This window comes from Mobula birostris, chromosome 12 (assembly GCF_030028105.1).
Source record: "Mobula birostris isolate sMobBir1 chromosome 12, sMobBir1.hap1, whole genome shotgun sequence".
Classification (NCBI taxonomy): domain Eukaryota; kingdom Metazoa; phylum Chordata; class Chondrichthyes; order Myliobatiformes; family Myliobatidae; genus Mobula; species Mobula birostris.
Genome location: NC_092381.1, coordinates 66,429,407 through 66,445,920, shown reverse-complemented (window position 1 = coordinate 66,445,920; position 16,514 = coordinate 66,429,407). Strand labels below are relative to the sequence as shown.

Here is a 16,514-nt window from a genome sequence, read left to right as displayed (position 1 = left end):
CATGTCCACTCTTGGACTTTGTGGAATGCCAGAAGGAATTGGTGGAGACCCTTGCTTCATGGTTTTCCTGATGGTCACTTCATGGTTAGCCACCGATGAAGTGGCCAAATACTGGAACGTAACTAATAAGAGTTACAGAGTCATAGCGTCCTCAAGCACAGAAACAGGCCCTTTTACCCACTTGGTCCATGCCAACCTGATCTCCTGCCTAGTTCCATTTACCTGCACCTGGACAATATCCCTCAAAACCCTCTCATCCATGTACCTATTCAAACTTCTCTTAAATGTCACAACTGAACCTGCATATATGACTTCCACTGCCAGCTTATTCCATGTTTGCATGACCCTCAGAGTGAAGAGGTTTCCCTTCAGATTCTGCTTAAATATTTCACCTTTCATCCTGTTCTTATGACCTCTAGTTCTAGTCTTGCACAACATGAGGGAAAAATACCTGCATGCATTTACCCTATCTATTCCCCTCATAATTTTATACACCTCTATCAAGTTCCCCTCATTTCTTACACTCTAGGCAATAAAGTCCTATCCTATTTAGCCTTTCCTTTTAACTTGGGTCCTCAAGTTCTGGCAACATCCTTGTAAATTTTCTCCTATTGATATCTTTCCTGTAGGAAGGTAACCAGAACTGTACACAACATTCTAAATTTGGTCTCACAAAAGTCTTGTACAATTTCAACTCCTGTACTCAGTGGCCAGTTTCAAGGAATTATGGATCTGTATATCAGGTCCCTCTCCTCTATGGCACTCCTCAAAGCCCTACCATTCACGGTATAAATCCTACCTCCTTTATGTTGTTCTTTTCTTTCAGAAGGGTAGCAAGGACAAATCAGGAAACTATTCTGCAGCTTAATGTGAAAAAGACTAAGGAGCTGGTGGTGGACCTGAGGAGGGCTAAGGCACCGGTGACCCCTGTTTCCACCCAGGGGGTCAGTGTGGACATGGTGGAGAATTACAAATACCTGGGGATACGAATTGACAATAAACTGGACTGGTCAAAGAACATTGAGGCTGTCTACAAGAAGGGTCAGAGCCGTCTCTATTTCCTGAGGAGACTGAGGTCCTTTAACATCTGTCGGACGATACTGAGGATGTTCTACGAGTCTGTGGTGGCCAGTGCTATCATGTTTGCTGTTGTGTGCTGGGGCAGCAGGCTGAGGGTAGTAGCCACCAACAGAATCAACAAACTCATTCGTAAGACCAGTGATGTTGTGGGGATGCTCTGACGGTGGTGTCTGAAAAGAGGATGCTGTCCAAGTTGCATGCCATCTTGGACAATGTCTCCCATCCACTACATAATGCACTGGTTGGGCACAGGACTACATTCAACCAGAGACTCATTCCACTGAGATGCAACACTGAGCATCATAGGAAGTTATTCCTGCCTGTGGCCATCAAACTTTACAACTCCTCCCTTGGAGGGTCAGACACCCTGAGCCAATAGGCTGGTCCTGGACTTATTTCCTGGCATAATTTACATATTACTATTTAATTATTTATGGTTTTATATTGCTATATTTATACTCTATTCTTGGTTGGGGCAACTGTAACGAAAATCAATTTTCCTTGGGATCAATAAAGTATGACTATGACTACTATGACTATAGGCTAGTCAGCCTGATATCAGTATTTTATTATATTTTACAGTAATTGTATTTAGAGATACAGTGATAAACAGGCTTTTCCTGTCCAATGAGCCGTGCCACTCAGCAAAACATCTTTTTATTACCAGCCTGATCACAGGACAATTTACAACAACCAATTAACCTACTAGCCCATACGTCTTTGGACTGTGGGAGGGAACTGGAGCATCTGGAGGAAGCCCATGCAGTCACGGAGAGAACGTACAAACTTTTAACAGACGGTGCCAGAACTGAACTCTGAACTCTGACGCCATGAGCTGTGATAGCCTTGCATGAACCACTACACTACCATGGTGCCCCCAAGTACTGGGGATGTAACTGGAGGGAATTCTAAGGGACAGGATCTACTGCCAGCATTTTGATAGACATGGTCGGATGATGAGAAGTCAGCATAGCTTTGAGCACTGGAAGTCATGCTTGACAAACCTTTTAAAGTTTTCTGAGGATTAACCAAACAGATAGATGAGGGTAAGGCAGAGGGTGTTGTCTATTTGGATTTTAGCAAGGCCATCAACAAGGTCCAGCATGGTAGGCTGATCTGAAAGGTTAGTTCCATGGAATCCAGGAAGAGTTGTTAGATGCTCTCAAAACTGGCCCAGATGAAGTAAGCAGAGGGGGATGATTGAAGGTTGTTGGAGGCCAGTGAAGAGTGGAGTGCCACAAAGGTTGGTGCCAGGATCTTAGTTATTCATTATTTGTAAAATTGCTCTACACTACCCACTTATCCAGGCAGCATCCTGGTAAACCTCTTCTGTACCCTCTCCAAAGTCCTGACATTCTTCCTATAATGCGATGACAAGAATTGAATGCAATACTCCAGAAACAGCTAACTGAAGTTTTATAAAACTGCAACTTAACTTCCCAGCTCTTGAACTCAATTCCTTGACTAATACAGGAAAGCATGTTGTTTGTCTTCCTTACCACCCCATCAACCTGTGGTGGTGTTCTGGACCAGAGATGTTTAGACTAGGTTTCTCACTTCAAATAAATATACAACAAACATGAAAAACCGACAAGAGAGTAATTAAGAAAAAACTTTTTGCTTTCTGAAGCATGGACTCCTACGATTCTATTCTGAGAATTAAATATTACCAATGGATTTGATGCAATGTTATGCATTAAAACAATTCAAATTAATTTAGCTCATAATCCAGAGAAGAATGGCTGCTTATTCTGCAGACAATTTCAAAACAGCAACCCATTTCTCCATGGCACATATCATAAACTCAATCTAGAGATGACTGTAAAAGTTTTAAGGAAAAAAATAAACAGAAATCAATAACTGGTGTCTCTTCATAAACAAGGTAAAAAATTCATTCAAGTGCTTTCATATGGCAAATAAGATCAGTTAATAAAGCTCTTCTGAGACCTTGTCTGCCTATGAGTACAATAACATTAGTGAGAGCAACTGGTAGATTTCAAACTGTTTCCCTTTTACAACAGCAAACTGATGGCCTACTCCTGGGCCTCAAAGACGTTTCATCATAACTGAAACACCTTATTATGAGTGAAAATGACCAGAGTTGACTGGATAATGGTAGACTTCCTGAGACAGATTACATTTTCCATATTCTGCTAAATTTAGCTGAAGTGACTGAACTCCCTAAGACGTGCTATTTATTTGCAGGCTAGATTCAGATTGGCCCATTTGGCAAACGGACTAGATAACACTGTAAACAATGTCTGGTTGATGGCTCAAAAGCTGCCCTTTGACAACATCATCACAAAAAGACCCTGGTTTGAGCATTAAGTCAGGGTTTCAAATTAAGATTAAGGACAGTGCTAGACTGGAATAGGAGGAAGGTGCGGTGATGAGTTCTTGTATGGGGCTTGGAAATCAGAAGGATCACGGATCAAGGATCAGCTTTATTCACCATATACTGAACATTTATAGACATTAGCAATTTGCTATGATGTGTTGGTCAGGGTGCAACATGCAACTAAAAACAACAACATTCAATAATTAGAAAGAATATAGGATTACATTAAAAAAGACCATTAGATATAGGAGCAGAATAAGGCCATTCAGCCCATTGAGTCTGCTCTGCCATTTATCATGGCTGATTTATTAACCCTCTCAACCCTATTCTCCAGCTTTGTCCTATATTCTTTGACGCCTAACTAATCGAGAACCTATCAAGCTCCGCTTTAAATATACTCAATTAACTTGACCTCCTCAGCCATCTGTGGCAATAAAATCCACGGATTCACTACCCACAGTTAAAAAAAATTCTCCTCACCTCTGTTCTAAATGGGTGTCCCTCTATTCTAAGGCTGTGCCCTCTGGTCCTAGACTTATCCACTATAGGAAATATCCTCTCCACATCTACTCTATCTAGGCCATTCAATATGGTATCAGTAAAATACCTCCTCATTCTTCTAAACCATCAACAGCAGCAGCCAACTAGAAAAGGCCCCCTTTATTCCCACTCTTTGCTTCTTGGCAGTCAGACAATCTTCTATCCATAGTAGAATCTTTCCTATAATACAAAGGACTCTTATCTTATTAAGCAGCCCCATGTGCGACACCTTGTGAAAGGACTTCTGAAAATCCAGGTAAACAACATCCACTGACTCTCCTTTGTCTATCTTGCTTGTTACTTCTTCAATTAATTCCAACAGATCTGTCAGGCAATATTTCCGTTAAAGGAACCATGTAAACTTTGGCCTATTTTATCACATGCTTCCAACTACCCTGAAACTTCATCCTTAATAATGAACAATATCTTCCCAACCACTGAAGTCTGGCTAAGTGGCCTATAATTTCCTTGCTCCCTTCTTAAAGAGCGGAGTGATAGTTGCAATCCTCCAGGACCATTACAGATTCTAGTGATTCTTGAAAAATTATTACTAATGCCGCCACAATCTCTTCAGCTACTTCTTTCAGACTGATGTTGTCCATCAGGTTCAGCTTACTTCAGACTTTTCAGTTTCACTTCGACTCATTCCAGTGACTGAAATTTTGCCCTACCATCTGTCTCCTTTTCCATAGTCTCATTACACACTGCATCTACTTGTATATCATCTTCAGCCCTTTCACTCTGGTTCTCATCACTCTCCCCAACAGATCATGAAGGGATATTGGTTCCTCTCGGGTTCAGGTTTAAAGTTAGAGGTACGGATATGCAATAAAATGCGCATAAATACCAGCATGAATTTATGAAGTAAATATTATAAAATATGGCTTGAAGTATTTAGAGTGATTATTGTGAAGGGGGTAATAGTTAGAGGTGTTATCATTTTAATACCCTGTTTTTATTTTTTACTGCTGGCTTCCTGACTGCCTGATTGACATGTTGGTGGACATTCAAGTTGGATGCCCAATTCACAAGACTAAATTCTGTCTGAGAAGTGAATGCACTGGAGGGGCTGAGTGAGAATTGTTGCGGAAGAGAGCTGGTGGCCAGGGGTGGAAAAATCCAAGGGCAGTGGGGTCTCCAATAAGTTCTGTAGTTGGATGGGATAGAAAAGAGGGATTATTGGCCATAGAGTCATACTCATAGAAAACTACAGAATACAGGACCTTCAGCTCATCCAGACAATGTCTAACTATTATTCTGCCTAGCTGCATCTACCTGCACTCGACCCTCTCTGTACCTATCCAAATTCCTCATATATGTTGAAATTGAACCCACATCCACAACTTCCACTGGCAGTTCATTCCACACTTCAATCACCCTCTAGGTGAAGAAGTACCCCCTCATGTTCTCTTTAAACATGTCAACATTCACCCTTAAACCATCACTTCTTGTTCTAGTTTCAGCCAACCTCTGTGCAAAAAATTTGCTTGCATTTACCCCATCTATACCCTTCATAATTTTGTATACCTCTATCAACTCTCCCCTCATTCTCCTATGCTCTAGAAGAGAATAAAGTCCCAATCTATTCAATCTTTCTCTATAACTCAGGCCCTCAAGGTCTGGCAACATCCTTGTAAATTTTCTCCGCACTCTTTCAATCTTAGTGATATCTTTCCTGTTGGTGGGTGACCTGAACTGCACACAATACTCCAAATTAGGCCTCACCAACACCTTATACAACATCAATATAACATCCGAACTCCTGTACTCAATACTTTGATTAATGAAGGCCAATGTCCCATAAGTTCTCTTTATGACCCTATCTACCTGTGATACCACTTTCAAGGAATTGTGGATATAAATTATCCATTTTATCCTGGTGCAGGGGACAGTGTTTCATTGGAATCCTTTCTGGGAAGGTATGTCCTAAACAAAGGGGACAGATTTCACCTGAACCCAAGGGGAACCAATATCCTTGCAGGCAAGTTTGCTAGAACTATTGGGGAGGGTTTAAACTAATTTGGCAAGTGGATGGGAGCCAGAGTGATAGGGCTGAGGATGGTTCTTGATTAGCCAGAGGGTGGTGAATCTGTGGAATTCATTGCCACTGGCAGCTATGGAGGCCAGATCATTGAGTGTATTTAAGATGGAGGTTCATAGATTCTTGGTAAGTCAGGGTGTGAAAGGTTACAGGGAGAAGGCAGGAAAATGGGGTTGAGAGAGAAATGGATCCGCCAGATCAAATGGCAGAAGAGATTCAATGGGTTGATTGGCCCAACTCTGCTCCTGTGTCTCCTATGCTCATAACCCTTATGGTATTCATAGATCCCTCTGTTACTCTCCACAGTGCCCTACCACTCACCATTAAGTCTTTTCCCGATTTGTCTTCCAAAGTGCAACTTGTCACACTTGTCTGCATTAAATTCCACCTGCCATTTTCAGCCCCTTTTTCCCAGTTAGTCCAGATTCCACTGCAAGCTTTGATTGTCTTCTTCACTGTTCACTGTACCCCAAACCTTGGTATCATCCACAAATGTCCTGATCCAATTTACCACATTATCATCATGTTGGGAGTAGACTGGGGAGCAGGGGCAGAGAACAAACAATGGAGGTTGGTGGTAAGTATTAGACAGTTGATGAGCAGACTGATGACAGGGGCAGGGCAGAGTTGGGCTAGGGTGTTCAGATGGAAAAGTGCTCTTCATTCCACTTATGTATAAGTAGGATAGACATTCATCTGTGGATTCAACACATCACACTCCTCAGTCCTTCCGAAGGGTCTCAGCCTGATGTGTTGACTGTGCTCTTTTTCCACAGTATCTACCTGGCCTGCTTGGTTCCTCCAGCATTTTGTGTGTGTTGCTTACACTCCCTTGGTTTCCCAAGGCCTGGAAGTATTTTAAAGCAGAACAGTCCAAGAAGTCTTCAATAGTCAATGCCAAGAGTTAATGACGTTGCGCATAGTAGCCCAAATACATCGATGGCAGCGGAATTCCAAAGATTGAGGTCCAAAGTTTATGGAGTTGTATGGGGGAAATGAAGCAGGCTGCAGATCATGAGTTGGGAGTGTTTTAAGAAAAACCATAGGAGGAAAAGGCCTGGAGTGAAGGGGAGGTGCATTGGTGTTGGAAGAGGGGCAAGAGGTGGTTGAAATCTGGAATGTACCACCGAAGCGGGTAGTGGAGGAAGGTATTCTCACACTTAAGACATATATGGTTGAGCTTCTGAAACCTCAGGACATAGCAGATAATGGGACAGGTGCTGTAAAATGGGATCAGTATACAGAGGTACTTGATAGCTGGCTCAGCATGATAGGCCAAAGGGCCAGCATTCATGCAATATGATGCTACGATCAATGGCCTAGGGAACAGTGAGCATTGTCTAGACAGAGTTAAGTGGTTGGTGGAGTGTTTTGCAAATGGATTAGACACATCATCTGTCCAGTCTAGCAGAGGAGAGGAAGTGTTGATGAGAGAGAACACTAAGTAAACTACTTAACTGCCTTGGATTTCTTGAAAGTGGAGCAGTCAAGCATGATCTGCATTAACCAATGGCCAAACAGGCTTGAGCAAACCATGGATCTATACCTTCAATGAATCTCAAATGCAATAAAAGGATTTTGCATGTGACATTCAGGTGTGTGGGCACTCACTGCTCATGCTATTTTCTCATAAAGGTCTAAAAACATGCTTTGGGATGTGGATCAAATATCTTGAAGAAGACAATCTTGAAACAGTCATGATTGCATTTTTTTGCTTTCTCCTGTTCGCTCGCTACCACCCACTCTTTAAAAAGGGAGGGAGGCAAAAGACAGGAAATTAGAGGTCAGCTAGCCTGACTTAAGTGGTGAGCAAGATATTGGAGGCCATTATTAAGGATGGTGTTTCGAGGCACAGTACTTGGAGGCATATGATCAAATAGGCAGAAGTCAGCATGATTTCCTTCAGGGGAATCTTGCCTGACAAACCTGTTTAAATTCTTTGAAGAAATAACTGATGGGATAGACCGGGGGTCCCCACCCTTTTTTGCACTGTGGACCGGTTTCATATTGACAATATTCTTGTGGACCATCCAACCCGGGGGGGGGGGGGGGGGGGGTGTAGGGTTGCCAATGGACAAGAGTAGAGCCAAATATGTTGTTTACACCGAGAGACTACAATGACCATGAAGCCTTGCGTGGTGCGCATGCGTGTACGCACCGATTTTTTCTACAATTCGTTTTTGGCGATTCTGTTGGGGGGGGGGTGTTAATCACGACCGGAATATAGGTGATAAGTGGCTAATACACTGAATTTAGTTTCTAAAAGGGTTTATCTAACGAATTTAATATTAAACACACAGCGCATATTTTCCTCACATGAATATAGTGATAAGTCAGGGCAGGGCAGGACAGGGCAGCTTTAAGTAAGTGTTGAACGAACTTCCAGTAGAAGTGGTAGAGGCAGGTTCGTATTATTTAAAGAAAAGTTGGATAGGTATATGGACAGGAAAGGAATGGAGGGGTATGGGCTGAGTGCAGGTCGGTGGGACTAGGTGAGAGTAGCTTTCGGCATGGACTAGAAGGGCAGAGGTGGCCTGTTTCTGTGTTGTAATTGTTATATGGTTATATAAGTAAGTCAATTGCGTCATGAGATTTTAAGTAACGTTTGGCTATGAAACACACAGCGCATATTTTCCCCGTATGAACATATAAAATCATTGCAACACACCAATGTCGCTGAATCAGTGGGAGCCCTGGGCTGAATGCTTGTTTCCCTGAAACAAGATGGTCCCATCGAAGGGTGATGGGAGACAGCGATACTCGAACCGGGTTCCTTATGTCCAGTCTATTCCACAATTTGGTTTTCGTTGCATTCATTGCAGAAATATGTTGGAAATGGAAGCAACGTTTTCAGTGCTTTCGTGGCTATCTCAGGATATTTAGCCTTGTCTTTGAGGTCCAGAATGCCAGCAGAGATGTTATGCCAAACATACTTTTCAGCCTGCCGTCATTTGCAAGCTCGAGGAGTTGATCTCCTTCCCGCGCTGACATGGAAGATGCGCGGGTAATGACCTCGCATGCGTAATGGCTCAACAGTGGGCGTGACAAGGAATGAGGGAAGGTGCAGCTGACTCCTATCGCCAAATTATATAGTTTCCTCACGGACCAGTGGCGCATGCTTTGCGGCCCGGTACCGGTCCGCGGCCTGGTGTTTGGGGACCGCTAGGATAGACAAAGAAGAGTCAGTGGATGTTACTTAACCTGAATTTTCAGAAGGCCTTTGACAAGGTGCCACACATAAGGCTGCTAACCAAGATAGGAACCCAGGGTATTACAGGAAAGGTGGCAGCGTGGGCAGAAGATTGGCTGATAGCGGAAGGCAAACAGTGGTAATAAAGGGAGTCTTTTCTGATTGGCTGCCAGTTGTGTTCCATCGGAAAAGCATTGGGTCCACTACTTGTCATGTTATACGTATGTCAATGATCTAGATGATGGAATTGATGGCATTGTGGCCACGTTTATGAATGATACAAAGATAGACTGAAGGACAGGTACTGCTGAGGAAGCAGGGAGTTTGGAGAAGGTCTTGGCCAGAGTCGGAAAATGGGCAAAGAAGTGGCTTATGGCTGTGCACTTTGGTAGGAGGATTAAAGGCATAGACTACTTTCTGAATGGGGTGTGAATTCAGGAGCTGGAAGTGGAAAGTGACTTGGTAGTCATAGTGTCGGATTCTCTAAAGGCTAACCTGCAGGTTCTGTTGATAGTATGGAAGGCAAATGCAATATTAGTATTCATTTGAGAGGTCTGGAATATAAAAGCAAGTATGAAATGCTGAAGCTTTATAAGGCATTCTTCAGACCATATTTGCATCACAACCACTGACTCTGCCTCAGAGTCAGTGTGCCCTCGCAGGCCGCAGCTGGAAGACAGCAATCATGCATGTGATAATGCACAGTCCAGCCAATTAGAGTTTCTTCTTAAATGTACAGTATTTAACTCCTTTCCTTTTGTTTCAGACTTGTCTGGTCTTGACCAAAGCATGGCAATGTCACGCTCCCTGCATCTCGGGAAAGAAGACTAGCACTTTAGACAGACACTTTTAAGGAGATGTATAAACTCAGTTCATGATTACTGTTTTTGAACAGTGAAGACGATGTGAATTTTTAGTTAATTTGAGAGTTTTTTTAGTTAGTGGCCTCGTTGGCCTAGTGTTTAATATTTTCTTTTGTTCTGTACAATTCTAATTATAACTGTGAGTCACTCTGAGTCCACAGCTCTCCCTCTGCATTTGGGGTATCACCAAGCTTGCACCAGCAAGACATGACCACAAAAATGGACACAAAAAGAACAGCGGAAATTGGCCCTGAATGTTGTTGGTCAGGTACAAAAGAAGCTAAAGTCGGTGGAGGCAGGGTTGACAGAAGTGGCTCAGGCAGTACGACAACTACTCTCAGAGTGTCAAGCCCAGTCAAAACCAAATTTCATTGGTCATGTGGAGGAGAAGTTAAAATCAGTGGAGCTAGGTTGGCAGAGATGGCTCACACACTGCAACATCAACTCTCAGAGCAGCAAGCATTGTCAAAGCAGGAAGAACAGTTGTCAGCACTCATAGTGACACCTGGCTGTCCAAAGTGAGTTCAGCAACTCACTACAAACAGCCAGACTCAGGTGGCAGCCATTACTACTCTCATTACTGCTGTTCAGCAGCTCTCTGCCCGAACTGTCTCACTTCCAGCACTGACACCTCTCACATCCTCCTCTGCGGCAGTCTCATCAACATCAGTCATCATCAACATCAGTCTCATCAACATCAGTCATCATCAACATCAGTCTCATCAACATCAACATCAATGCTCCGATTTCCTTAGCTACTTCTGGACCTGAACCAAGCATTCCTCCACTAGACAGATACTACAATGTCCCCAGTGGCTGCGGGAACTTACTACCCAGTGTAAGCTGACTTTCCAAGCCCAGCCAGGTCAGTTCAATGATAATGCACATTAACTGGCTTACATGGTGAATCTCATAGACAGACGCCCACTCAGCCTGTTCAAAGCCCTACAAGAACAAGATTTCCCTGCAGCACAGTCTTTCCAGCAATTTGTAGTTAAATTCAGGAGAGTGTTTGATCTTCTAGTACAGGGTCAGGAGGCTGTCCATCAACTACTAGACTTGTAGCAAGGGAGAGGGACAGTGAGGGACTATGCAGTAAATTTCCGCACTCTTGTTGCTGAGACGGGGTAGAGTGAGAGATCCATCATCACTAGTTTCTAGCATGGGCTAAGCAGAGGGGTCTGGCATGTGATCACAGTGCATGATGAACAGGACAGCCTAGATGAACTAATAAATCTGGCCATTCGAACAGACAGTTGGGCAGCTGAGTGGCACAGAAGGTGAATGCCCAAGCCTCCTACTCTTTAGATCATCGCATTTCTTCACCCTCCCCCTTGTTACCCAGTACACAGACCATGGAGAGCCCATGCAGGTGGGGGGCCTGCACCTATCTCAGGAGGAATGAGATCTGTGTTAAGAGAACAGGTTGCTGCCTCCACTGTGGCTGTCCAGGACACTTCCCAAGTGCCTAGTAAAAGAGGATATCGATCAGCAAGAAGGGAAATTCTTACAGGTCAATTCTCTCTGCAAGCACCTTCCTCTAATTAAGTAGTGCTCCCAGCTTCCCTGTCATGGGACACCCAGAGCAATGAGCTTCAGGTATTATTGACTCTGGGGCTGCTGGGAACCTCATGGATATCTGTCAGGCTCAAAGATGGGGAGCTCCCACTCAACAATTGAGAGAGAATATTTATGTCAAGGCTCTGGATGGTGGGCCTCTGGGCTCTGGCAGGATCTACCTTCCCACAATACTCCTCCAGCTTGTGCTAGAAGGCAACCATAGGGAACAGCTCTCCTTCTCTCCTTCTATCTTATTGATTGATCTGAACTGCCGCTGGTGCCTGGCCTTCCTCGGATATCTTGACAAACCCCATGGATCACTTGGTCCCCAAAGGAGCTCCAAGAGTGAGGACTGGCATGCCTGTTTACCTGTACCGGTCCAGCTCAGGCCTCTGTCAGTGCATTCCCTCCAGAGCCAACAGCTAGTGTGGACCTGTCTGGTGTGCCAGCTCAATATGCTGACCTTCTTGAGGTCTTCAGTAAGGAGAATGGTAGCTCCCTACCTCAACACTGGCATAAGACTGCATCATTGACCTCCTGCCAGGTTCTATCATCCTCAAACAGTGGCCATGGAACAATACATCAAGAAGGCATTAGCTTTCTTGTCCAGTTCCCTCACCAGCAGGGGCAGGCTTTCATTTTGTCAAGAAGAAGCCTCCTTCCCTACATTGATTATCCCTACATCAATTGAACCATTGAACTATTTAACTATTATCAGCCCCTCAGCTACATCATGGTGAGAAACCACTGCTCTTTACCCCTGCTTGCCTCTGCACTTGAACATCTCCATGCAGAAACTACAGCATATTCTCTAAGACAGATCTGTGCACCACTTACAACATGGTTCGCATCTGAGAAGGGGATAAGTGGAAGACCACATTCAACACCTCCACCGGCCAGTAGGAGTACCTCGTGATGCCATTTGGTCTGGCCAACATCCTGCTGTTTTTCAGACCCTGGTCAACAATCTGCTCTGGGACACTTTGAATCAGTTTGTTTTTGTGTATTGGAACTAAACACTTTCTATTCCAACTCTCGCCAGAAGCTCATCCAGCATGTCCAGAGGGTTCTCGGGCAGCTCCTCGAGAACAACCTTTATGCCAAGCCAGAGAAGTTTGGGTTTCACAAAGAGCAGGTGTCATTCCTCAACCCTTCCAGTCTTCAAATGGACACATGTAAAGTTCAGGCAATCACAGGATGGCCCAAACCATCTACGGTCAAACAGGTGAAGGGCTTCACTGGGTTTGCAAACCTTTATCACTGCTTCATCTGAAACTTCAGTTCCATCGCAGCTCCCATAAATGCACTCCCCAATAAGACCTCTGCAGGATCTCTCTGGACAAATGAAACAGACTAAGCATTCTCAGAGCTAAGGTGATGCTTGACTACTGCCCCAGTGCTGCAACATTCAAGATATCCATGACTTAGTCAGTGCCTGTTCCACTTGTGCACAGATTAAGATGTCACGTCAATGCCAAAATGGCTGCTCTCTGATCAGTGATTCCCATAGCTACCGATCCACATCAGATGATCAGCCCATAGTTTCGTGCTAGCAAGTCCCAGTATAGAATAGGATTGAATCATCACAGCAGCTGGCAGCCACTCTGCATCTGGTGAAATCTATAATTCCATACACAGATAAAGAATAGATGATGGATAAAATTGTAAGGCCTTCCAGTGAGTTGCAAATGAATATGTAAGTTGTAGATGGTTCCTTTCTGCTTACTTGACTTGATAAGATTACTTAGTTTTATTGTTGCTATGTATGGTGTTGGGGATGGCATGGACTGGCTTGACCACATAAAGGGTCTGAACAGATTTTTTTTTACTCCACAGAATAATTTATCGCCTACCCATCAGATAGTCTGAAGAGGTAGCTTTCTGCCCTGAAGTGTCCTGAATAGGGTAAATAGAAAGGACCCATTTTATTTAGTAAAGGGAATGAAAATCTGGAATGCCTAAACTTTAAGAAAAGTGTGGAAGAATTAGGCAGAGAGGTAGGGATCTGGACAAGTGAGAGTGCAGAAACCCTTGTTACATTTACAAAGTACCCGTGACCTACAAGACTGCAGGCTCAGTACTGCATAGTGAGATGGAACTGGATAGCTCTTTTACAACATGAATATGATGGACTAAATGGCCTCCTGCAACAGAAACTTTCCTCGATTCTATGATTCTAAAGCCTTAGATTTTTTAGAGCAATAAATTTTATAGCTGAAGCAGAAACAACAGAGATGCTGATTCACTCAGTTGCAATGAACTATAAAACTCTACAGCATGTTATTTGCCTCCTTCCTCTCCTTAAAAGGCAAACATGATTAGTGGGATTTATAATATCTGCAGTTTATCCAAATGAGAAAAAGGATACTGGCCCCAGAGATGTTTACAGAGTCATTACTCATTAAGCACGGCAAGCATGAATCATGCAATGTACATTTTCCACTTGGGTTTATGCCTAATCAGAAAACTGAGGGTATGTATTCAAAAGTATGATAAAGTCCCAGCTACAGGAAGGTTAACCATTATCTTATGCAAGTTCGCAATGGGGACATTACAGCATTTCACTGTGCTTCACAATGGTTGTACAGTTCAGCACAGTGCAGATGGTTTCCCTGGAGATGAGATGGTTCATCAGAACTGAAAGGATCATTGTCAGGCTTTGGAAAGAATCACTGCACAATTTTAGGAAGCAGAAAGCAATGACATTTTAACTCATTCCACCTCAAAGCAGAATGCCAAAGATCAAGTTTCAAAAGACAGCAGATCCCGGGTCATTTGGTAACTCTGAATCCAAGATAGTTAATCAAAAGTAAAAAGGGCAAAGACAGGTATATGCAGCCAGCTCACAGGTCACTCAGAACCTCATTAAATGCACATCAGATTCCCAAGGGCTAAATGATCTGCTCAGGACTTCATGATTCAAAGTCAGCTCCCCTCAGGACACTGAAAGCAGGTTAAGGCTTAAATGTCGTTTGAGTTTTGGAGCATCTTCCAGTCAGAGAGACAAAGATTCAGATAGTAGCATTGCAAAGGTCATCCAGCCCAGGGAAGTTCATGGAGTTAGAGAGAGCATCTCAGGGGGAGGAGGAGAAAACAAAGCAGGTTACACATTTGACTAGTGGGACAACAGGATGTCATTTTTCGAAGGTGGGTGAGCATTAATGCTCCTCCTGGCTCCACTGGATTTGGTTTATTTGTTTTGAGCATCTGCAGCAAAGCCTTTCAGGACTGTTAGATTGATCTTTAATAGGAGTCAAATAATATTGTGTTTATTCAGTGGTCATTAAAATTCTCTCAGCAGCAATACCATGTAAAACGTCATTCCAGATGCTTTCCTATATACTCACTAATATGACAGACAATAATCCAAATCCCAGAGTTTGATACAGTTAATAGTTTACATGTACGGCATTGTAATATTATAGTCTGATAAAGGAAACACAATTCAATAGACAACTCTGTCTGAGTTACACAGTTAAGTATCTCAAAAAAATTACAGTCCTGATCAGAAGGGTGGCCACTTAAGGAGTAACGAACCGGACAGGTTGCAAGAAGTTGTAGATAAAATATGATTTGGATTTTATAATTTGCACCCATAAAATAAAGAACCAACTAACAGCTTATACTTGTGACTAAAGCTCTCTGTTCAATAAATAGAAAGCATAGGCAAATAGACATAGACATAGACATACTTTATTGATCCCGAGGGAAATTGAGTTTCGTTACGGCTGCACCAGCCAAAAATAGAGCATAAATACAGAAATACAAAAACATCAACCAAACTGGCACAAAGGATCATGAAGTTTTGAGCAAAAATTACAACCACTACAAATTATGTTTTATGTTGTAATTTAAAATACTGTGTTAGAACCACCAATTAATAAGATTTTATTTCAGCATCACTTCCCTGTATCCTCCACTTTCTTCTTGCAGGCATGTGGATTTTCTCCAGATGCTCCACTTTCCTCCTGTACCCTTAAGATGTTCTGATTGAGAGGTTAATGGGTCGCTGTAAGTTAACCACGTGCTCTGTAGGTGGGTAGCAAGTGAATCAGGACACGTGAGAGAAAATTGCTTCCAGGGAGAATGGGGTTGACTAAATCGATCTGAGACTCTACATGAATTCGATGGGCTGAATGGTCTACTTTGGAGCAATGCAATGAAAATGGAATTGTTTGATTCCTCAGATGAGGTAGAATTTGTTAGATACATCTAGGAGGGTTTCTTGACATGGTATGTAGATACAGACATCCCACCTGCAAAAACTCATTTCAGGGAGGTAGCACCATCAATTTGCAGGAGACTCCCGGAACTTGCAGGACAGGTGGGATGTCTGCAATGGCTCCTTAGCAGCTAGCCAGCTAGTTTAAATAATGTTAGATATGCTAATGAATGAATGACACCTGTTAAACTCACCTCAACATGTCTTTTACAGTCTTAACCCACCATGGGCAATAGAAAAGTCACTGTTACAAACAGTGCAACGAGCAACACTGTCATTATTTTTAACCGCTATTAGGCAGGGGTACACTTCAGTGTAGCCTGGGGTGATGTATGCTTTATATTTTCTTTTTTTGGACCACTCTGCCATGGTGCTCTTTCTTTCTCTCTCTCTCTCTCTCTCTCTATCGTGCGCACTCTCACGCTCTCTCGCGCTTTCTCTAGCTTCTCTCTCTCACTCTCGCATACTCTCTCTTGCTCTCTCTCTCTCCTCCCCCCCCCACCGCTTGCTCGCTCTCAAAAAAATCGATTTCCGGGATATTGCATATAATTTGCAGGGATCAGGGAGCCGCTATCAATATGCAGGAGACTCCCGGAACTTCTGGGAGAGGTGGGATGTCTGAAGATAATGCATCCACAAAAAGGGGTCATTCTGGAACTTATCTTGGCACGTAAGCCTTG

At 43.3% G+C, this 16,514-nt stretch overlaps 1 protein-coding gene across 1 annotated transcript in view; it reads right to left on the bottom strand.

Annotated features, from left to right (window-relative positions):
• Nucleotides 1–16,514, bottom strand: part of nmnat2 (nicotinamide nucleotide adenylyltransferase 2) — a 416,424-nt gene that overhangs the window by 188,413 nt on the left and 211,497 nt on the right. The gene's annotated exons all lie outside the window — the stretch shown is intronic.